This window comes from Podarcis muralis, chromosome 8, assembly GCF_964188315.1.
Source record: "Podarcis muralis chromosome 8, rPodMur119.hap1.1, whole genome shotgun sequence".
NCBI classification, from domain to species: Eukaryota; Metazoa; Chordata; class Lepidosauria; order Squamata; family Lacertidae; genus Podarcis; species Podarcis muralis.
The window spans coordinates 30,492,147-30,516,477 of record NC_135662.1 but is presented as its reverse complement, the minus strand read 5'-3'; positions in this window follow the sequence as shown (position 1 = coordinate 30,516,477).

Below are 24,331 nucleotides of genomic sequence, written 5' to 3'. Positions count from 1 at the left end.
GTCCTCCAGGTTCATGTGCCCTTCATACAAAATGCTGTGCCCACCAACTCATGTTCACACCAATTCACATGGCTGAAAATTTGCCTCCTATTGAGCATGTGGTATATTTAAAGTGTCATACAGTTAGACCAGTATTCTGAGGGTGTGATGCAGTCTGCCAGTGCAATGCTGCTTCCTCCACAAATGCTCACATATACTCATTGTGATTTTGTGCGTGTGTATATACATCAGTGCCTGCCAACCTAGCAGTTCGAAAGCACTTCAAAGTGCAAGTAGATAAATAGGGACCGCTTACAAGCGGGAAGGTAAACGGCGTTTCCGTGTGCGGCTCTGGCTCGCCAGAGCAGCAATGTCACGCTGGCCACGTGACCCGGAAGTGTCTGCGGACAGCGCTGGCCCCCGGCCTCTTGAGTGAGATGGGCGCACAACCCTAGAGTCTGGCAAGACTGGCCCGTATGGGCAGGGGTACCTTTACCTTTATATACATCAGTTTCTCTTAGTTGGGGGAGACCAGAGGTCCACCAGTGCATTTGAGGGAGATCACAAGGCCATGCAAGTTAGCCCTACCCCTAGCTAGCAAATACACCACTAGCATGTGCATTTTGCTGGCATAGGAATACACTCTAGGCAGACGTTGACATAATCATCATTAACATTATTTTATTTACACCCCACCCATCTGGCTGGGTTGCCCCAGCCACTCTGGGTGGTTCCCAGCACATAGAAAAACAAAATAAAATATCAAACATTAAAAACTTCCAGAGAAGAATGGCAGATGAAGTTGATGGAATATGCTGAAATGGCTAAATTGACCGGAAGAATTAGAAATCAGGAAGACCAAAGTTTTAATAAGGATTGGAGAAAATTTATAACTTATCTTAAAGACCATTGTAAACAGTTAAAATTGTTAGTAGGATTGGAGTATCGCTTGTAGTTTAAGGGTGAATTCTGGAAACAATGGAGATGTGAAAGACTTGGATCATCAGAAAAGATGCAGGAGGAAAAGATAGGACCCACAAAGGATGGAAGTCCAGGAGATTCCTTGGAATCTTGTTTTTTAGTGTTTGATATATCTGTAAAAAAATTAATTTGAAAACCAAATAAATAAATTTAAGACAAAGATAAAAACTTCCCAAAAGATCCCTACAGATGTCTTCTAAAAGTTGTGTAGTTCTATATCTCCTTGACATCTGATAGGAGGGCGTTGCACAGGGCAGCTGCCACTGCCGAGAAGGTCCTCTTCCTGGTTCCCTGTAACTTCACTTCTTGCAGTGAGGGAACTGCCAAAAAGCTCTCAGAACTGGATCCTAGTTATTCTGCTTAGATATGTACAGTGGTACCTCTGGTTACGAACTTAATTCGTTCCAGAGGTCTGTTCTTAACCTGAGGTACCACTTTAGGTAATGGGGCCTCTCGCTGCCGCCGTGCCACCGCTGCTCAATTTCTGTTCTCATCCTGAGGTAAAGTTCTTAACCTGAGGTACTATTTCTGGGTTAGTGGAGTCTGTGACCCGAAGTGTTTGTAAGCCGAGGTACCACTGTATCTGCTTAGATACAGTTGGAGGCCGTAATGCTTCTAAATATCAGTTGGCGGAAACCATAGGAGGGGACAGTGTTCTTGTACTCAGGTTCTGCTTGATCATTTCATACAGGCTTCTAGATCAGAGGCCAGCCTCTGGCACTTCATCTCATTTTAGAAATTAAGCACAGCCTGTACTTGTCCCCATAAGACTGACCTTAGAATTAATTAACATGGTGCCCACAGGTGCCAGAATGCCTGCCAATACCTCCTGTGTCATCCTCAAAAGGTCTCCATACATGCATCCTCAGAAATCTACAATACATGAGAAATTGTTCTTCCTGTGCAATTACTGTTTGCACTGGTTCTGATTGAATACAACCCCTGAAAGAAACAGACATTTTGTTGAATGCCAGGATTTGATGCCCATTTTTCCATTTCTTCTGAACAGAGGAGAGGTGCAAAGATCTTCTCTGTGAGTGAGCATGGCAGTGGCTGATGTAGGTATCTCCCCACCCCCACCCCCACTTTGATGAGGTGGCTGATGGAGCCCATGTCCACACCATTTTGTGCTCCTGTCTTTTTTCCTGTTCTTTTAGAAGTGGCAGCCATTATATGACATCCTATGGCAGCCATTTTGTAACTTATATCCACAGCACTTTCCTAAAATTCCAAATATGCCCACTGACCCTAAAAGGTTGGTGACCATAGCTAACTCTAAGTCACACAACCCTTTTGCTTTCTAGACTCATCACGTCAGCACCCAAATTGTCCTAAATCCCCCACAGTTGCATTTGTCTGCGGTGCAACCAACAGTTACACGTTTAGAAACACATTTGCCCATAACCACAAGCCGAGGTATTGATTATCAGATAGCATTTGACATCATTTTGAGAGAAGCATTTAGGCCAAAGTTGCTGGTTATCACATCTGTATCGCTATACACTGCTTCGTCGCTAACAGTTGCTTGGAGAAATAGGAGAAAGAAAGAACAAGAAGGTGAGATTTTAATGCAGGCAACAGCTTTGCTTCTTTTTTTAGACTTTCACATTAAGACATAAAACCCATCAAAACATCCTTCATGGAAAATTACTGAGTCCAAAATAATAAATGTCTGCTGGAATGAGTATTATAGGTCGCTTCACTGCATATTCTGAGGAGCCGTTAATGATACCTTTGTTAAGGAATTTTTAACCTGTCAGCAGTATATGTCTTTTATTCTTCAGTCCTTTAGGTTAATAAAATCAAGGCCAGAGATAGTGAAGCTATTAGATATCAGTAAAATTTAATGTACCACAGGGAGCGTGTTAAGGGGTGGGGGAAACTCACTTAACTGAGGGTTCAGGGCCAAAGCCCCCTATCCACTCACCCTCCCTTTGTAAGTGATTCTGGCTATTGAGATGTTATTATTGCCAAGGTCCTACCACAATGGTGTTATAAATGCATTCTTCCTGAAAGAGTTTTCTGAATATGCGAATGAAAAGAGGGCTGTGTGCTAAAAAGCAGTGTAGTGGGTCTTTTGTATTTTTGTCATCTTCCAGGTCATTAGAAATGAGATTATCATTAACAGGGATGCATGGGTAACAGAAGCAAATGTATGAGTCACATGAGTGGGCTTTTTCAAAATTAGAGATGTTCTCCATTTTCTGGCGCGGATTCACCCTGTGCATTGATAGCTGTGGCTCAGCCTAGGAATTTAGGTTTGTATTTTCATTTATGCACTCATATCTTGGCATGGAGGAAATTAATCCCCCAATCTTGTTTGCTCTCCTTTCAATTTGCTATAACCCACTCTGAACATCTATATTTTTATAGTGCTTAAGGTGGATGAAGTGAGTGAAACAGCCAGTGATGTAACTCCAGGTAATCTCAAGATAATTGAAGCAGCCATATCAGTTGAGTTGATTTTTCTAGAGGCCTCTCTTTGACCACAGCAGTTAGGCATAACAGTTGAAAGCTATGATGCTCACTGGGTAACCTCTGGACATTCTCAACCTAATCTTCCTCAAAGGTTTTTTTTACAGAGTTAAAATGAACAAAGGATATACTGTGATACGAGCTGAGCCCTTAGGAATGAGTCGGGAAGAAATCTAAATCAACTGATCAATAAGAAACGATAAAACCCAGGGCAGGATGTATATTATGGGAGATGATTATTTTGGATAGCTAAGGATGTGGTTGAAAAAGAAAGAGGATCAGGGGTTCCATGGATGGAGAGCAGTGACGGAAATATTATTGCAGATATTAATATTGTGCAGCATGAATCAACAAGGATACATACAAAACTGACTCCTTTTAGAATAAAACTTTGTCCAGATCTATTAGATATTATTCAAAACTTTACTTGCAGAACTTGCTTCAAAACAGAACAAAAAATATCAGAGATGTGTCCAAATAATTCCATACAATATCTTGTGCATGTCCAACACAGGCTCATTTTCTTATAAGAAACAAAAGATAATTCCAAACAAACCACCTAAAATATAAGCTCTCTCTCTCTCCTTACATCCTCCATTTTGCTTTGAGCTGTATTTACTCACAGAGAGGCTCACTTGCACACCCTTACTCCCACTAAGCCTGGGAACAAAAGACTAAAGAAGCGGACACGGAGCAATGGATCCAAACTACAAGAAAGAAGATTCCACCTAAACATTAGGAAGAACTTCCTGACAGTAAGAGCTGTTCAACAGTGGAATTTGCTGCCAAGGAGTGTGGTGGAGTCTCCTTCTTTGGAGGTCTTTAAGCAGAGGCTTGACAACCATATGTCAGGAGTGCTCTGATGGTGTTTCCTGCTTGGCAGGGGGTTGGACTCGATGGCCCTTGTGGTCTATTCCAACTCTATGATTCTATGATTCTATTACTTTCAGTAATAAACTCCCAGCAGAAGAATGCCTTAGCAAACAATATCTATTGTACTCACTTTGAGCCAAAATGGAAGAAGGGTTGATACTCAACTAATGATGAGGAAGAAATTTGATTCTGTTCGCATTTAAAGGCAGGTCTACTTAATTCACGTTTCCCAAAAAGGTTTTAGAATGAAAACAGAGCCTTCTTCCAAAATTCACATATCTGAATATTGCAGTGCAGTTCTGTAGCCAAATAATATGCACAAGAATATATATAATGGGATAAAATTTGCGTATGTTAGAGGAAATTTCACACTAAAAATACATTACATTAGGGGGAGTTGATTTGCAAAATGTGCATGTTAGGCAAAACTGTATATAAAATCTGTATATTAAGAGAAATTCACACTAAAATGCTGATGAATTTCCAAGAGGACTTAAATTAGGTAAATAGCCTGCATACATGCTATTTGTATGCACTAATATTAAGTGCAAAGTTCAATGTGCTCTGTGGCTAAGGTGGAGCAATGGAGCTCTTAAATCTATACTACTGATTTTGCCATGGGTGTCCTGCATAAAATAGTCAACTTGCAAATTCTTAGGCTGCAATCCTACTCAAGTTTCCTTAAAAGTAAGCTCCAGTGAAATCAGTAAGACTTAATTCTGAGTAGACATGCATAGGATGCACTGTTTGAACCCCAACCACAAAATCAGGACGTTATTGGTGCATATCTCTCTCATACTGATTTTGAGAGAAAGTTCATTAAGTGATGTGAAGAAGTGAGGCATTGTGGCAATAGGCACAATAGTTTGGGGGGTGGGAGACTATAAATAAGAGCCACGAGAGAAGTGGTATTAGAATTCAAAATAAGGTATGCCAGAATGGGTAGGGGTCAGCACTGAAATAAATTTTGCTGGAGGCATTTCAATTTCAGGATAAGAGATGGTAAGGTGGTTAAGGGAAACTGATTAGATTAGTCATTTATATTCATTGGTAGAGAATGTTAGAGTGGTTAAGGGGCATCTGCAAGGGGGATGCTGTTAACTCACGTGTAACTATTAATAAAAGAAGTGTCCATCATCACTGGGAAGGGAAAACACAGGACTACATTAAGTTCTCCCTCACTTTGGAGCTCATGCAATGCTCTTCCATACTTTTCACACCCCCAATTTCAAATGCAACCTCTACAAATCATGCTGATACCGCTAAGTCCCCCAACCCCTCTCTTGAAAAACAAATTTTAATGTAACATCTTTCCAATATTATGCTTCTGTTAGGGCTTGCCCTAAATGCAAGGGTAGAAAATATTACTACTACTACTACTACTACTAATAATAATAATAATAATAATAATAATAATAATAATAATAGAAAACTTATTTTGCTTAGGATGAAATTGCAACATGTACAGGTTCCTGAAGTCACACATTTTGCCCTGAAAAAACTGCTGACCATTTTTTGAAATGGTAGGACACTCACTTGGCACTACATTGTACACAAACCATTTTTCTATGTGGTTTATGGAGGATATTTCTGCCTGGCTTAAAAAAAATAATTATTAGCTTTGCTATTAAAATAAAAACAGAATAATTGGTGCAGCCCTGCATTAACTGTTGAAGTTGAGACTGAAGGACACAAAACCACCCCCTTAATGTGGCAGTTGGTGTGTGTGTACTAGCTCTCTCGTGTGCTAAATTTTATAAGATAACATGCAGTGCAATCAACTTTGAAGTAAGCACCATTTTGTTCAATAGGGACTTACTTTCAGGTTAGTAAGTATGTATAGCTTCATAAATACAGTTCGCAGGTATGGTGCATTTTTCAGCATGAAATCAATAAGGCTTTCTTTTTGCTTATAAGAACTAAAGACAACTAAAGTTGGTACTACTCACCTGTTTTGCTACTACATTAAGAAATAGTCTGTATTACAAGATGCCAAAACTGCTGAAAAAGGAAATATCAAACATGTGTTTTTCTTTAAACAAAAGTTTTGCAAAGTTTAACAAAAAATACGTCCATTTTACAATATTTCCAAAAGGCTTCCTATCTGAGGTGTGTTAAAGGGAAAATTCAGAAATGATGAGCAACAAGGCTTACAAAGGTTATCTCAGATGGAAGACTTGTAGCTTCTTAGATTCCAGAGAGCATTTCCTGGTACTTCCTCCAAGAGTTTCCTGTTGTCATTTTATTTTAGTCTGAAAAATGTGATTTACCAAAAAATTCTCCCATATTTTTTTCTACCATTCCCATCAATTAATGAGAAAAGAAATTGCATCCAAAAAGTATCAAAGAGATACGAAATTTAGGTGTGAGGCTCTTGCCATGTTACCTTGAGTTTGAAGAGTCCAATGGTGTTTGTGAGTGTCCTTTCATCCTACAAATCATCTCACATGGCAGCTTTCTCAGGTGCTGGCATTTCAATTAAAGCCTACAGCAGGGGCATAATGAGATAACTCCTCCCACTGGGCTTTTTTAGATCAGAAACTATGGGCAAATAGGAAGCCTGCAGAATGCAGGATAAATGGAAAGAAAAACTCAAACACTGCACCTGACTACCTTGCAATGATAAGATTAATCCCCACACCCACTGGAATTCTAAAGAATTTGTAAATGAATCGGAGCAAGACAGCAATAAATCACATGGAGCAAGCGAAGCGAACTCTTAATTAGAAGAAACAGGATCTGCTCAGGAGTGCCAGGCCTAATGAGCACAGCAACTCTTCTTTGGTATGTCTTTCCCCTTTGAGGCATTGAGGAGAATAACGGTCCCCACCTTCCCACAGGTGCCTAAGTCTTCTTTCTTGGGTTTTTCCTAAGCAATCTGAGACTATGCCAGTATGCCTGCCTTTTACCCACCCTTTTCATGCCTCTTCTGGTTCTGGAAGACCATGGGGGAGGGGAGCTTGCTGCAGCAGGAGGGGGAGACCCCTGTGCCTCTTCACCAGCCTGACCCATCTCTGGCTCTTGGCCTTCCTCATCCCACTCTTCTCCTTCTGCTTCTGGACTTCTATCTCCCTTCTCACCAAGCCCTAATACCTCTTCAGCTTCTGACACCTCCTCCACCCAGTCTTCTCCCTCTGACCACTCATCGCCATCCCACCACCAATCCCATGGGGTGTGCATCAGATCTCTGTATGCCAAATAATGAGATGATTCCCCCTTTCCTGAGTTAAAGAGTCATGCCAATATCCCTCTCCCCAAGTCAAATCAGGGCCCCATAAAGCCTCATGTCACTCAGTTATTTCTACTTTTCATGACCTGAAAGCTTTATCTTTTCCTATATCTTAATGTGTCTCCAGGTCCATGGAGTTAGCAGTAAGTGAGGCTGTTCAAAATGCTGCCTGAAGTATTCTGGATTGATTGATTTGTAATTAAATCAAAGTAGCAACAAATTTTGCTTAAATCATCTTTAGCTTTTAAAAACAAAACAAAAAACCCATACATTGTACTACTTTAACAATTTAAAAAATATGTCACATCTCAAAACAGTCTTTCATTTTAAGACCTCTCAGAGAACACGAGCACCAGAAAGGAAAAGTCAGAGTGAAGCTGCAGTTTTTAAAAAAGTACGAGCAGAAATTCACACCACTCAGCCTCCTCTTAATCGTTTTAAGGTAAGGAAAACCAAGAGACAAAACCTTCATAATGGATTATGGAGCCATTTTTAGATTTCCCATTATAGTGAGTCACAAACACAGAGCTTGGTTTTATACAGAGCAGCTCAGTGGAGAGAACACAGAACAACTCAAAACAGATTTGAATCTTTTTTTAAAAAAAAATTGTGCCGTTACAAGAGAAATCTTGGGGGCTTATGCAGACCCAGGGCTGTTGTGGGGGGTGGGCATAATCGAAACTGCTAGGAATCATTTTGTAAAAATGTAAAAGTATCATATTAAAAGGCATCATAATGGCACAGCAGTGCCAACAGTTATTGATGCAGTGGGGGGGATTTAGCATCCATCACCAGAGCACGGGAACGATGTGTCCCTTTTGTGCCAGTAGTGATACTCTTAATACGTATTCCAGGCATTGCTGCCTCCGAATGTATCAGCATATCATTGGTATAATCTAGGAATTTAAAAATATATGAACTTCCCCATGTACTTATTGGAGCCATTCTTTTGTCTGACTTGGTTACCCAAGTTGCTGAAGACCCCCACACACGCACCTGCACGGCTGCAGCGCTCTGCCTTTAAAGCTCTGCAAAGCATACATAACTTGCATCTAATGGTTAGTGTTTACCATTTTTAAAATATTTTGAGCCTGCTCAGTAAAGAAGGATTTTAGCCCATTGATATGACAGTCGATAATTCATATTTTTTTTTAGTTCCCTTCAGTGTAAGCAAAGAGGTTATGATCACTCCATTTTCTGATTGGTACAGGCACACTACATTTCAAGTACAGAGGTGTTACAAGGGAATAGGCAGTAGAAATCTTTTTGAACAATGACTTTGTATGCATAATATACACAGCAGTCTCTACACAGCCCCATACCCCCTTGAATGTTAATGAGAAACGGTGGCCACATCCTACGAACAATGTGCAGCAAAAATGAGACTGAAATAAGCTTGTCTAAGGATGTCTGTGAGGAAAAGTCACACAGGTTAAATTTCCTCAGCTGCCTAACAAGTAATATGTATGTGTCTGCATTAGAAATCGAAAGTTCCCTAGGCTAATTTCCCACCCATCCATTTGTTTATTGTCTCCGCTAAAACAAAAATTGAAATAGTGAACACTATCGTCATTATTAGTACTAATATTAATACGACTAATTTCAGCCAAGAGGAATTCTGTATAAAGATAGGAAGATAGATCATCTCTTTTGATAATGGCGACATAATTAGTCATGTCTATCTTTTGTCCGCTTCGCACAAATACTCCCCCCTCCTTTTATTCATACACTTAAGGAGAAAGAAAGATTTGGCACTGAACATATTTGCTGCTATCCACACTAATAGCAATTACATGCTTAGCAGTGATGTCCCCCCCCCAATACATTGTTAGTGATGGATTTTCTTTTAAAGGTCAGGACGAATAGTGTTTTAGCCAAAGATGAGCAAACCACAGGGGGAAGAAATCTCATTTGCTACTTGGAGTAAGCAAGAGGCTAGGTTTATATAGGCTCACAAATTCTCCTATTTGGTTAATATTAATGTTGTGTATGTGGGATGTGCCTGCACTTTCAGCAGTCTAAAGTTGGCCTTTTGGCTGGGACATTGGATGCTTCTCAGCTGGAACCCGGCTGAGTGGGAGGGGCTCCCCCAATCTCTTGCTTCTGCTTATGACGCCATTAATGCCATTGTTCTAGCACACACCATTCTTGCCGTGGTCTAAATGTCTGTTTAGATCAGTGGTTCCCAACATCCCACCACTACCACTTGAAAATTGCTGATAGGCTTGGTGGACCATGTGGTGATTTTTCTGCCAGTTGTAGCAACTGAAATGTGTCATCCTGGGAACCGCTTTTAAGTCTTATGTTGTATTTTGTTGTATTGCCATTTGCATTCCATAAATTATAAACTGAAATACAGTCATAGGGACGCGGGTGGCGCTGTGGGTTAAAGCCTCAGCACCTAGGACTTGCTGATCGAAAGGTCGGCGGTTCGAATCCCCGTGGCGGGGTGCGCTCCTGTTGCTCGGTCCCAGCGCCTGCAAACCTAGCAGTTCGAAAGCACCCCCGGGTGCAAGTAGATAAATAGGGACCGCTTACCAGCGGGAAGGTAAACGGCGTTCCGTGTGCTGCGCTGGCTCGCCAGATGCAGCTTGTCACGCTGGCCACGTGACCCGGAAGTGTCTGTGGACAGCGCTGGCCCCCGGCCTATAGAGTGATATGGGCGCACAACCCTAGAGTCTGTCAAGACTGGCCCGTACGGGCAGGGGTACCTTTACCTTACTTCCAGGTTCGCCGCTTCATGCATGTGCAGGAGCGATCTGTGCACTTTGCGCATGCGCAGGAGCGCTCTATCGTGTCATGCGCATGCACAGAAGCGGCGCTCTACTTACAGACTTTTCGGGGTTCGAATGGCACCCCGGAACGGATCGCGTCTGTAAGTAGAGATACCACTGTACAGAATAAGAAATAAAATAAGCAATATGAATACAATTTAAAACAAATATGGAGATTTTCTGTGTTCTTGTCACAGATCACCTAAATTAAGCTCTCGGGCTCAAATAACAGTTTTCAATTGAGGGGAACTATATTAACCACAAATTGATTAAAAGTGCAGAAGGTCCCACTTTGATTCTTCACACAAGCTCCCTGAATTAGATCAGCCCTGGCACAATTCCTTCCTTGCAGCCATAGGTATCAAATATCCCTATGCATCCTCATTTGTGGAATGTTCTCTGCAGGGAGAGTTGGCCAGTGGCTTCATTATACACCTTTAGGTGCCAGGCAAAAATGTTTCTTTTCAACCAGGCCTTTTGCTGATTATCATGCTTTTCAATGTGTCTGTGTGTGGTGGGAAAAGGGGGTTATTGTTCTGTTCTTGTTTTTATTATGTATTTTGTGTGTTTTTTATCTTGTACTTTTGTGTTGTGAACTGCCCTGGGATCTGCAGATGAGGGATGGTATATAAACAAATAAACATTCCCTCTTGTGTCCAGTAATGCTGTATTATAACACAGCATGGCTCTTCCTCTCAACTTCTGGCTAATGTGCCAATATTCTTCAGACATTCAGATCTTAGTCATTCAGAACCGATTAAGTTCTTATAAAACAATACACAATGACTCCTGAGTTGGTTAGCTGCATCCACTACTGAGTGCTGCTCTTGGGGCTGTGGGGAAGAGCTGAGGGTGTTGGGGGGTAGCATTGGGGACATGGAGGTTGCAACATATCATAGGGATTTCCCAGACATATCCGGAATACTTCAGTTGGCACCAGCGTCCAGGTGAAAATTGGGAAAAGGTCTGGGAAAATCTGGATGTTTCTGTTCGGATTTTCACTGTTTTAAATATGGCAACCCTATAATATCCGGTGTGGGTCATACTGTAAGTCACACATTCTTGGTGCAGCTAACTACTCAGCAACCCTGCACTGAGTTAATAATCCCCATGCTTCTTCCGTCACCACAATCTAAGAGTGTCATGTGCTCTTTCCCAGTAGCAGATGGCATTGTGGGGCACCACCATTCACCTGACCTCCATTCAGTCACATTGCTACTGCTTACCATGAGGAGAAGGGGAAGGGTGACAGGGTGAGGAGGTCAGCATGGTGCAAATGCAGCCACAGAGCCAATCCTGGGCTCCTGCTGATGCATTTGCACTATGCCAACCTCTCCACAGCCTTGCCCTTTCCCCTCTACCTCCCAGTAAGCAGAAGTGAAGCAAGCGAAATGAGATCAGGTGAGAGGCAGCGCTCTACCATCCACCACTGCTCTTTCCTCATATGGCAACATTCAATAGAAACAGATGCTTGCAGTTTTTGGTAAAAGCAACTTATGAATCCCCGCTGTAAGTACACATACTGTATGTTGCGGACATTTTATTCATAAGACGTATGCGTAAGAGAGGAAGGGTTGAGAATGGCACCCATGAAAAGTGCTGGGTTCCACAATCTGTACTAATCTTCAAACTCTACATTCACAATTCTAATTGCCGGATAGAATTTGTATAACCTGTGTTCTGTTTTGGGACTTTGTTTCTCATGTTATTCAGATATAGATATCGCTAACTGAGATTTCAGTGTACCTTATTTAGAGAGGGAATCTGTGACTTGCTCACAGCTTTAGTAGAGAAAGCACTTGAATTTTGTCAGTGATTTATAGTTCCCTTAAACTGAATCAAAAGATTTAAGCAACTGAGTGTTAAAACAAAAACTGGACTACACTTTTTATATCTCTTATTGTTTCTTAGATTACTGTATTTTTCGCCCTATAGGACGCACTTTCCCCCCTCCAAAAATGGAGGGAAAATGTGTGTGCGTCCTATGGGGCGAATGCAGGCTTTCGCTGAAGCCTGGAGAACGAGAGGGGTTGGTGCGCACCGACCCCTCTCGCTCTCCAGGCTTTGCGGACCTCTCCGCAAGCAGCGGGAGCCCGGTGCTGGGCTCCCGCCACTTGCGGAGAGTTGTCTGCATGCTGGAGCCTGGGCACGCTGAGCTCAGCGCGTCCAGGCTTCGCAGACCTCTCCGCAAGCAGCGGGAGCCGGCGCTGGGCTCCCACGGCTTGCAAAGAGCTTCCTGTTTGGGGGCTGGGGAAAATTTTTTTCCCCTTTATTTCACCCCCCCCCAAACAAACTAGGTGTGCCTTATGGGACGGTGCGTCCTATAGGGCGAAAAATACGGTACATCATTGTTGGTAATATCAAGCTTTCTGTTATGGGTTGATTGTATGCAATTTGTGTTCTCATAATCACTACAGTTGGTTGTTGTTTTTTTATCTGTGTACGCTTTGGGGGAAAGGGTCCTTGTATTCTACAACAGCAGTCAGAAATTAATTAACAGGCAAAGAATTTGTTACTGAAAGATTCAAAACCTGAGGCTGATCGTTCCCAAATGTAAGTCTTATACCGGGCCAACTAAGCTAACCAATTGCAGACTCAAGTCTTTTGAGATGACCTTATTCTCCCCGACAGCTCTGGTATGGAGAGAGCCCCTGGCTCTGCTCCTCATTATAACTGTCTCAGCTTACCAAAGAGTAGGAAGGATGAGGAAGGTGTTAATCCACAGAGCAAAATATAGAAAGATTTACACCAAAGACGAGCAGGGGAGGGGGAAAGGATTGTTCTTCTTAAAACACACAAATGCACAAAATACCTGTAAGTCATTTGCTTAATAAAACACAGTTCATATGAGGAGGAGAAGTATGTTAGAAAACCAACTGGATATATACAGAATGAAGCTTCTTTCAGGAGAGCTTGCATGATGTCAAATAGGTTACATCAGCATGTTGCCCAAATTGAAACCACATTATTTTTTTTTGTTTTTGTTTTTTGCTGGACAGTGGGAATGGAAAAGAAAAACACATAAAGAGAAAAGCAATTAAGTTTTTAAAACACATAAGCAACAAAAAGTCTTTGTGTATGTTCCATATGTATTGCACATGTAGGGGGACTATTGTGCTTAATGATGATTCACATCCTGGATAGCTCAGTTGGTTAGCGTGTGGTGCTGATAATACCAAGGTTGCAGGTTTGATCCCCGTGAGGGACAGCTGCATAGACTAGATGATCCTCAGGGTCCCTTCAGATTCTATGATTCTTTGATCTTATATGTGAAAACAGCATTTTATACTAAGAATGCCCATTTGGTTCTGTGGTTTGGGTTTGCAGGTGGGAGGCGTCACTCAGAAGGGTGCCGAGTGATCGCTGTGGCAGCGGGCAAGTCATTGTTTCTCACCTTGGGCCATCTCACTGTGTTGCTGTGATAAATGAAGTAAGGATTGTAAAGCACTTTGCACATCACCATGGTCAACAATAACGTCTATTGTGCAGGCCGCAGAAAGTATGGCGCCAAATCGGGAAAGGGAGGCAAATTCTGCCTTTAACTTCAGAAAGCCCATAAGAGCTTTGGAAAGGCCTCTCAGAACAAACATATCAAGCTGAGGCTTTGTGAAGGGGAAGTGCATGGTCTTAGTGGCACATAAACACACACTCTATATGACAAGGTGGGTATCTTCAGGGTACCCTCCGAGGAGCACAAAAATGGCTAACCTGGCTTTGAGGAGAAAGCAAATGACAGTCTCACTCTCTCTCCTTCTCTCACTCTGGCTTGTATACTTCTGTTGTTAGTGAAAACTGCAAAACAGTATTTACAAGATTCTGCACAGCGTGAAACTATTCTTATGCAGGAGGCAAAAAAAAACCAAAGGCCTGTTCTCTATACAACAGCACAACCTAGTGACCACAGAACTGAACCCTTTTCCGGAAAACTCAGGGACAGCTGCCTTTTGCTACTTTTCGAGGCATTACATTTGAAAACAAGCACCTGTACATTTGCTCCCCTCCCCCTCTTCGTCTTTTCTTTTTTTAAAAAAAAAAGTCAATTATCTCATTGGAATTTGTAGAGTGTCGTGTGTGTTTTTTTGCATGAACTCTGACGGGCTCAGCAAGGCTTACGGAATGATAAACATGGCTTGAGGGACTGTTAGCGTCGGTGGGTGCTTGTTTGAATTTATCCCCCTACAGCCTCTTCTCAGGGGGCCAGTTCTTATTTACTTGAGTGGGCTTGGTGAAATCAATAGGACTAATATGAGCAAGAATTACTCTCTTGGACAGGGGTTATAGCACCAGGCCCCCAAAGTCCTCAACAAGCATTTCTCTATCCCTTGATTTTATTTGCAGCTACCGGCGAGGCTCGCAAATGTCGCAGCAATCATGCAGAAATTTGGTTTTTCCGGGCTGGAAATACGACGTAAAGACTGCAGACAACAAAAGGGATGTGTCAATTTGGTAGTTGTGTAGCTCGTAACGTCTTGTCCGTAACAGGCTGTCAATACAACCTTCCTCTTCAAAATCTTGGTTTACTTCCAGCGGGGGGCTGTAACATCTCTCTCTCTCCCCCCCCCCACGCCACACCTCTGACCATTAACTATCCCCCTCTTAGATAAGTACGTGGGTGAGGTGTCTTCTACAAACTGATTGTCCATTAGGATGGAGATGAGAACAAAAAGCTCACTTAGTGCTGACACAATGTTTTCCAACTCAAACTGATAGAAAGGAGCAAGCAAGCTGTTTAGCCAGATCATTTGAGTCATTTGGAAAGCATTTAGAATTCTCTTTAAGGGCAATTAGGCCCCGGCTAAAAGCATCAGTGGTTCCTGTGGATGCCATCATCCTTTATTATCATTATTGCTATTAATTATTATTAATATGAAAATGGTATCTTGGAGAAGCAGGCTGTGTATGCATATTTGTGGGAGGGTGTGCGGGAAGCATCCATTTCTGCTAAAAGCTGACTGGTGTATTTGAGTGATCTGAAGGATACAGAGCTGGTGAGTGACGCGAGAGATCTATGTGCTCCTTGCAGTGGTTCCTTCCTCTTTCCCTGCACAGGGATGCTCAGGGGAAGAAATCCTTCACTATACTTGTTTATACGTGACGCCGTAGTAAGAATTAAATGTAATTTACTGGGACAATAAAATCCTCTCAAGTACTGATATTCAGCACGGCGCTGCTGTGTTTGGGGTGGATTTGGAGATGATTAAATGAGTAAATCACACAGATCTGCTACATTTCCTCCCCACACCCACCCACCTCCTCCTCCCGAGATGGCATCTTGATCGTGCATGCACTGTGAGCACCAGCAGCCTATAGGTCAGCGCTGAAATTATAGCTAAACCTTAGCTCCTGAGGTACATGGGCTGTTTATATCGATGAAAATTTATGATCTCTATACCCTAAATCCCTGGCCTCTCTTTTACATTGACTTCTTTACTATTTGCTGCTTTATTTTATGATGATCCCTTGCCCTCTATAAATATATCACAGTTATTTAACCCTGGATGCAAGCCCTGGTTTTGCCTTATTTCAGAGAGGATCATTCATTGCATATTCAGCTACTTGGGATTTCATAAGGCTCTGCTTCACATGCTATTATTGTGCTGGAGTGAAAAACTTTTCCACTGTTTTCATCTCATCGTTTGCTATTTGGTTATGCAGCCAAGGACAAAAAATAAAATAAAATCCCACTGTTGTTGTTGTTTTTTAATGAAGGTTACAGTGGAGTGGAATTCTTCTTTAATCTCCTGAAGTGATAGAGTTGTTTTCTATTAAATATTTATCTCTGGAAAAAATGAATATATTTCACTTTAATAAATAATAGTTTGGCAGACTTAATTGACAGTTGTTGATGATGATCTTAAAAGGTCCAGCCGTATATATATATAAAAAATCCTGACTTCATCCAAAACACACACACACACCATTTAGTAATTAAAGTTTTTGGTGGAGATAGACTGCAATAATGATCTTGTTTTGACTGAACTTATTATTTCAGTCTGAAAAATAAAATTGGGAAGAGGAGAAAGGGATATAGATTTGCAGAACCTATTGTCTGAAGTTAAAATTATTAAGGGAAATATGAGTCAGGATTATGCAAATTCTGACCTAATCTAAGCAACATACTGGTAGGTAATTGTATTTTTCTTTAAAAGGGGACAGACCCTACAATAATTATGCCTTGTTAGTGTCCACATTGCTATATCCTTGATTTATGTATTTTAGTGGGAGCTGACAGATAAGCAAGAAAAATTGACATATTATAAACTAATAAAAATAAATAATATTGGAATCTGCCTAGCAGCAGTGCACATTGGGAAACTAAATCAATGCATTAATCACACAATTTTTTTGAGTAAAGTATAGTTTTTGCTAAATGAAAAAAATGACCTAGACTAAACAAGAGCTAAATATTAAGAAAAAAATTACAAAGTGTGCTTCTATATAGGTATTTTTATAGCACCTCAGGCAAAATAATATATAAATTTGACCTATAATATTTTCCTGAATTTGCTGTTCAACATTGCAAGGTTGTCTTCCACAAATCTAATTGTAATAATGCCTTGTCTTTAATCCTGATCCTATTTTTCAGTAGGAAACCAAGATTTAAAATCTTTTCCAATGAAAAATGTTTTCAGGGTTTCATTTTTCATTTTCATTTTTTTATTCTCAGCACAGCATTTATTTCGGAGCTCTTGTTTTCTAAAATGTTCTTCCTTTCGTGTGTAATGGCATTGCCAGTTAAGCGAAGAATAAAAATATATATATGCAATTTTCAGTATATAGTAACATCTAGCGCAGGGAGTTCTGCTCTAGTGCCCCAGTGTTGTGGACAAATTGACAATATAAATATTACAGAAATGAGCTTAGGGTTTGGTGGAATCTAGCAATTGATACTGTCTAACACAAATGGCAGAAACTGATGAACTGTGAATGCCGTACCTTACTTCAAGCTGCTGCACATATAATCTCATTTTGGTGACATGCATGTAGCAGTGCTGGGCCGAATGCGGAGGCCGTAGCACTGATGTCACTGCTTAGAAGTGCAGTTGTTTATGCAGTGCGCGAACATGCCTGGCCTGGTTTCTTCTGCCTGGAAACAAATTCTTTGGCAGTTTTATGCCTTCCACTCCTGCAAGAACTGGGTGGTGCACATTGGAATGGTGAGGTGGGAGGTAGAGCCAGAGTCAATGACTGGCAGAGACAATTTGTTGCGTGTCGAGGTCCCCAAGCCACCCCCAAATAAATCACAATTCACACAGAAATTTTGTTTAAGGTTTTTGGCATAATTTTGGCCACAACTTTATTAAAATACATAAATGTGAGTGGTTGCTTAGGCATTGGTTACGACTACCTGTCCCCGTCCAGGGACAGAACTGACTTCCGGATTCCAGCGAAAGCCAGTAAGGGAAAACAATATTGGGGAGAAAATGGAGCTGGGCACCAGACCCTCACCTCTCCCCACATGCTCCCAGGGGTTTGCTCAGCCCAAGCCCCACGCCAGGGATTCGGACGAAAGCATGGCAAGCCCCTGGATTCGTTTAACAGAATTCCCTTGCAGCAGCAGCATTGGAGGGGCAGGCCCAGCCAATCCTTACTGTTGGGAAACTGCCAGGGAGATATAGTCCATCATGGCCCCAAGCCGGCTGCCGGACTTCCATCGATCTCCCGTAGCCAGGCAGATCCAGCAGTTAGCGACACGAAGCCTCAGAAATAGATTTCCACATTCCAGGCTTGTGCACACTGTTCTTTATCAGCAGAACCACAGCCAGAAAGCTTGCACCGTAGAAGAGAGCATAATTTACAGACTTTATTTAGCGTTGAACAGAACAAAGAGAAAACATGACCGTTCTGTGTCAGTGTCTCTGACCGACTGAAATCGAAAGGAAACAGCAAGCATAAACATCCTGTGACTAGGACATGCGCAGACTCTGTGACTCTCAAAGCCTGCTCCCTCTTAAGGTGGAACGGAAATATCCTAACATCCTCCCCCTTTCCGTGTAACCTGTTGTACCTGTGGTTCACTCAATTGCAACCTTTGTACATAAACCTTATGTTGTTCTCTGTTAACAACCTTAGACAACAGATCAGCAGGAATTTCATTTCCTGGCATGTAGGACACCTGAATCAGTCCTTTCTGAATACACTCTCTTGCACGATGTAGCTTAATCTGCAAGTACTTGGTTCTTTGCTTGCAACTCTCGGAGTTCAGCAAAGCCAAACACGATCTATTGTCTTGATACACTTGTATAGGACATTTCACAGAAACCCCGATGTCCTTAAACAGTTGCATCAACCATTCACAATCCATGAGTGAAAATGACAGAGCATTGAGTTCTGCTTCACAGGAACTTAGGCTCACAGTTGTTTGCTTCTTGCACAACCAGTCAAACAGGCAGTGGTTGTACATGTAGCATACTCCAGAAGTGCTTGTACCATCTGTGGTGTCACTTCCAAAACTTGCATCTGCAAAGATTTCAAGACCTCCAGTCTTCTGACTGGTGAACCTCAGCCTGTAGTGCATAGTCCCTTTCAAATAGCGGGCTATGCGCTTCAGAGCTTTCCAATCCTGAACCGTAGGATTGTTGGCATGTCTGCTAAGCAGATTACAGCTTACAGCTATGTCAGGTCTTGAACATCTGGCAATGAAATTCAGCTTGCCTAGAATGCATCTGTACAGCGTTGTGTCAGAAAACGCTTCAGCAGTACTGTCTACCTGGTAACCTGTCACCATCGGTGTGTCTGCTGGGTTTGCATCAACCAAATTCAACCTGGTTAATACATCAGCAATTTTCTGTGTTTGGTTTACCAGAAAATTACCTGCTTGGTCCTTCTCCACCTGCAGAGAAAGATAGTTGGATACCTCACCAAGATCCTTCATGTCAAAGTGCTCCTTCAGCTGAGCTAGGGTGCTTTGGTAGAAAGCCTGATTCTTCCAAAACATCAGAAGATCATCAACAAAACATAAACAATACAGTTTGTTTTGCCCCTCCTCCTTGACAAACACACATGGATCAGCTTTGCCCTGGTGAAAACCTAGAGAAAGCAACGTTTCAGTGAGTTTTGTGTTCCAACACCTGGCACTCTGCTTGAGACCATATAAGGATTTCCGCAGTTTACAGACCATTCCCTTCTGTATCTGCATCCCGTCAGGTGGAAGCATGAACAGCTCCTCGTTCAAAATCCCGTACAAAAAAGCTGTATTAATGTCATGGTGGGAAACATGCAGTTTCTCCTCCGCAGCGATCTTGAGCATCAGCCGAATGCTCTCATATTTGACAGTGGGAGAGTAGGTCTCGTGGTAATCCTGTCCTGGTACCTGTGAAAAACCTCTGGCAACCAATCTGGCTTTGTGTCTGACAACCTTGCCATTCTGGTCTGTCTTGGCCTTGAAGACCCATTTGCTGCCAACCAGTCTCATACCTGGGACTACCGGTACCAGTTCCCAAGTTTGGTTCCTGTTTAAGGAATCAACTTCAGCCTTCATGGCATTAAGCCAAGGCTCAGCATCTTTAGAGGTTAACTCCTGAACCTCTTTGAAGCTTGAAGGTTCCCACACCTTCTCTGAGCTACTAAGAACAGCAGTTGCTGTCTTAGCAAACTCATCAGCATACCTCTTAGGAGGTCTGCCTTTGGTCGCCCTTTCAGACCTACGTACTAGACGCAAGTCTTCTGGACTCATCTCCTCTTTCTTAGGAGAAAAATGACCAATGGTGAACAGTGGTTCTTCCAGTTCATTGTCAGACGCATCAGATGGTCTGACTGAGGCCTTTGCACTCTTGTAGTCTGCTGTGTCATCACTCTCACTGACATCAGCAGCAGCGCCGCCCACTGAACTGGAATCCGAACTCTGATCATCATCATCATCATCATCATCCTCATCCTCAGTTTCCTCAGCTTTAGCTGCTTGCTTGACATCACCTTCATCCTCCTCTGGGTAACTCTGGAAAATTCCCACATTTTCCCCCCACTTAGGATTGTACTCAACACTCCTTGTGAACTTTATGGATTTAGAGTCAGTCATCCATACCCTGTATGCACCTTTTTCGTACCCCATGAACAAACCATGTGCCCCACGCTTCCCAAGCTTGTTGGTTTGTGGGGTGCGTACCCACATGTCAGAACCAAAAATTCTCATGTGTTTGGTGTTGGGTTTCTTGCCAAACATCTTCTCATAGGGGGTACAACCAATGGGTGATGACAATCTGCGATTAACGGAGTAAACCAGATTCCCTAAAGCCTCCCCCCAAAACTTATCAGGGAGATTGGCATCATGCAACAAGGTTTTCATTCCTTGCAGCAATGTTTGATTTGCTCTCTCCGCAAGCCCATTCATCCATGGCGATCTGGGGGTTGACATGTCATGCTGGATTCCCTTCTCAGTCAGGAAAGCTTCAAACTGCTGAGAAGTGAATTCCCCGCCCCGATCAGTAAACAGACAGCCGATACGTTTACCGTGAGCATTCTCCAGCCAAGCACAGAATGCTTTGAACCTAGGAAACGCTTGCGATTTCTGCTCGAGCATAAACACATGAATGTACCTAGAAAAAGAATCAATTAGAACCATGAAGAACCTTGCTCCTCCCAAAGAGGGCGTAAGTGGCCCAACCAGGTCTGCGTGCACTAGCTGGTAGGGCTTGGAAGCCTGCCTGCTAGACTCTTTGCCTTTTGGAGCAACCTTCACCTTGTTCTCAGCACAAGATACACATTTCATGTGTAATTTACAGGGTTTGATGTTCAAACCCTCAACCACCTCTGGCATCTTAGCCAGTGCCTTCCAAGAGAGGTGACCAAACCTTCGATGCGCTTCATGAATGCAACCTGCATGAAGAACTTTGTTAGTTTGTGCAACACAACAAGAATCAGCATTAGATACAACAGCAGTGTCCTCATAAGTTATATGGAACAAACCATCCATAAACTTTGCATGCAAATAGTCCTCTTTGCCTTTACTGATGACACAGACGCTCCTCTTGAAGGAAATCTGAAAACCACGTCCAGTAAGCTGCGGGACGCTCAACAAATTGCTTGCAGCTCCAGGAACATACAGAACATTACTGATGGTTGTATGCAAACTTGCAAGTTTCACAGTCCCTTCTCCTGCAATTTGCAACGTCCTTCCATCAGCCAGGTGGATCTCACCTTCCTGAGGCTTGAAGGAGATAAAGAGGTGCCGATCCTTTGAGATGTGGCGGGTACAGCCCGAATCAACAACAAAGCTGCCTTTGGCTGTTGGAGCAGCCTTCACAGCAAGCAAACCCTTGTTTTCCACTTGCTTGGGCTTTTGCAGCTTGCCCCCCTGCTGCTCCTGGCCAGCAGACGTGCCTTTAGCCTTTGGTGAAGCTGTGCCAGCAGACATAACCTTGTCTTCCACTGGCGTGGGCTTTTGCAGCTTGCCCCCCTGCTTCTGGTCAGCAGACGTGCCTTTAGCCTTTGGTGAAGCAGTGCCAGCTAACAAAGCCTTGTTTTCCACTGGCGTGGGCTCTTCACCCCCCTTCTGCTTCGGGCCATCTGCAGACGCCTGTTTACCTTTGCCTTTCCGGCCTCTGCAAAGGCGATGACCTTGGTTCTCACGAGAAACAGAGCTCTCAGCTGCTGACTCCTTGGCTCCCCCTGGAGGCTGGAATGCTGCCTGGGATGACATCACAGTCTGCTCCCCCTGCAGCTTGCAACCGGTGCCCTCAGCATCCCTGCATACACTCGCATTCTGGGAAACAGCTTGGACCTCCGATGCAGTCAAACTCTGGGCTGGGACGACTGAGTTGTGAGCTTTCATCAAAGCATACCACATCTTACGTGCCGTCACGTTGCCAGCAAGCGTAGCAATTTCCTCCAGAGAGACAGATAAGACTATTATGTCAATGGCCCTCGAATTCTGGGCCTCCCATTTCTCTGTCAGAGGATCTGGGGGGGCTTGAGACACAGTATGCCACACTCCATACTGACGCAGCAAACTCTCACACCATTTTGCCCAGGTCTGATAATTGTGCCGATTTAACTTTGGGCACTCAGCAGCTACCTCTGAGGATTGTAAAAGATCCATCTCAGGTCTTTACGTGAGCCCAAGTCTTTAGGCCTTCAAAGACTTATTATCTCGGCAGCCCATTAATCACGAACTCCCTGGCTTGGCTCCCAGGCCAATTAAGCCTTGCCGGAGTTCAAAGGCTCCTTGTTGAGGTAAACAGAAAAGCCTCTGCTCTCGCTGCTTTCGCTTTTCACATACCTCTCAAACGCAGTCTGTTGCAGCTTTACTCTCCTGTAGGTGCTGTGAATCTGGGCCCATAACCTTGTTGTTGGGAAACTGCCAGGGAGATATAGTCCATCATGGCCCCAAGCCGGCTGCCGGACTTCCATCGATCTCCCGTAGCCAGGCAGATCCAGCAGTTAGCGACACGAAGCCTCAGAAATAGATTTCCACATTCCAGGCTTGTGCACACTGTTCTTTATCAGCAGAACCACAGCCAGAAAGCTTGCACCGTAGAAGAGAGCATAATTTACAGACTTTATTTAGCGTTGAACAGAACAAAGAGAAAACATGACCGTTCTGTGTCAGTGTCTCTGACCGACTGAAATCGAAAGGAAACAGCAAGCATAAACATCCTGTGACTAGGACATGCGCAGACTCTGTGACTCTCAAAGCCTGCTCCCTCTTAAGGTGGAACGGAAATATCCTAACATCTACCCCGTCCACCAACCAATTTTTAACCAATCCCTAACCGCAACTTACAAGTTGTGATGATTTGCTATGCAGTAGGCAAAAAGCAAATGGCACCAGCCAATCAGCCAAATGGACAAAATTCCTACCAGGCCCCTGCCCCAAAAGCAGATGACCCCATGACAGGCATAGCAAGGTCAAATGCAAGAGCCCTAAATTAGGGAGGGTGGGCGGGTGATCCGGTGCACGCAGCAAAAGAGCTATCATTTTTAGGGTTCTTGCATTAATTTACAAGGCCCTTAACAACTTGGGTTCAATTTAGTAGCATGATGGAACTCCCTTCTATTGGAGACCAGACAGGTCCCTTCCTTATAAAATTACTTTTATTAAATATTTTCTTGGTTTACATGCCTTGTCTCTTTTTCAGGTTGTACAGTCTTTCTTACAAATCAGTTACATTTGTTGTGAGACATTAGTGTTGAGTGCTGTATAAGATTGGGGAAGAAGGGGGTGGTGAGGGTGGTGAGGCTTATATTCTTTTGTATAGTGTATGTGTGGGGTTTTGTGTCAGCATCAATTGGGTAGGTTCTCTTTCTATTTGTTTATTACATTTCCTTGGTGGTGAGAGGTATTGGGGGGCCAGGGTGTGGTTGGTTGTCTGTGGTTGGCTGCAGTGGGGTTTGTTTGCCAGATTGATTCGTCGGTAGATTCTTCTTGTTGTCTTGTTGGGCTGTGTATGTGATAAAGAGGAGCTATACTGTGCTCACTGGAAGGACAGGTCGTGAAGCTGAGGCTCCAATACTTTGGCCACCTCATGAGAAGAGAAGACTCCCTGGAAAAGACCCTGATGTTGGGAAAGATGGAGGGCACAAGGAGAAGGGGATGACAGAGGACAAGATGGTTGGACGGTGTTCTTGAAGCTACTAACATGAGTTTGACCAAACTGTGGGAGGCAGTGGAAGACAGGAGTGCCTGGCGTGCTCTGGTCCACGGGGTCACGAAGAGTCGGACATGACTAAACGACTAAACAACAACAACACTGGGGTGAAGGAGTCCTCTTCTATTTGTTCCCCTGTCAGTTTCAGTTTATTGGTTAGATTTTCTAGTAAGGCTGTTTCCCATACAATTAGATACCATTGGTCCATGTTTACTCCTGACGGCTCTCTCCAGTGTCTGGCCACGAGGCTTCTGGCTGCTGAGAATAAGTGGGTTATAAACTCTGTATAATGTGAGTGGTCAGGTCCCTTCCTTGTTGAATATCTGGCACCCAGTTGAAGGCTTCTTTATTTCATCACACACTTTATCTCTGTTGTTTTTGTTGAGCTCATTGTGCACAGCTTATAGACAAATGTAATTCAGTGGTATAAATGT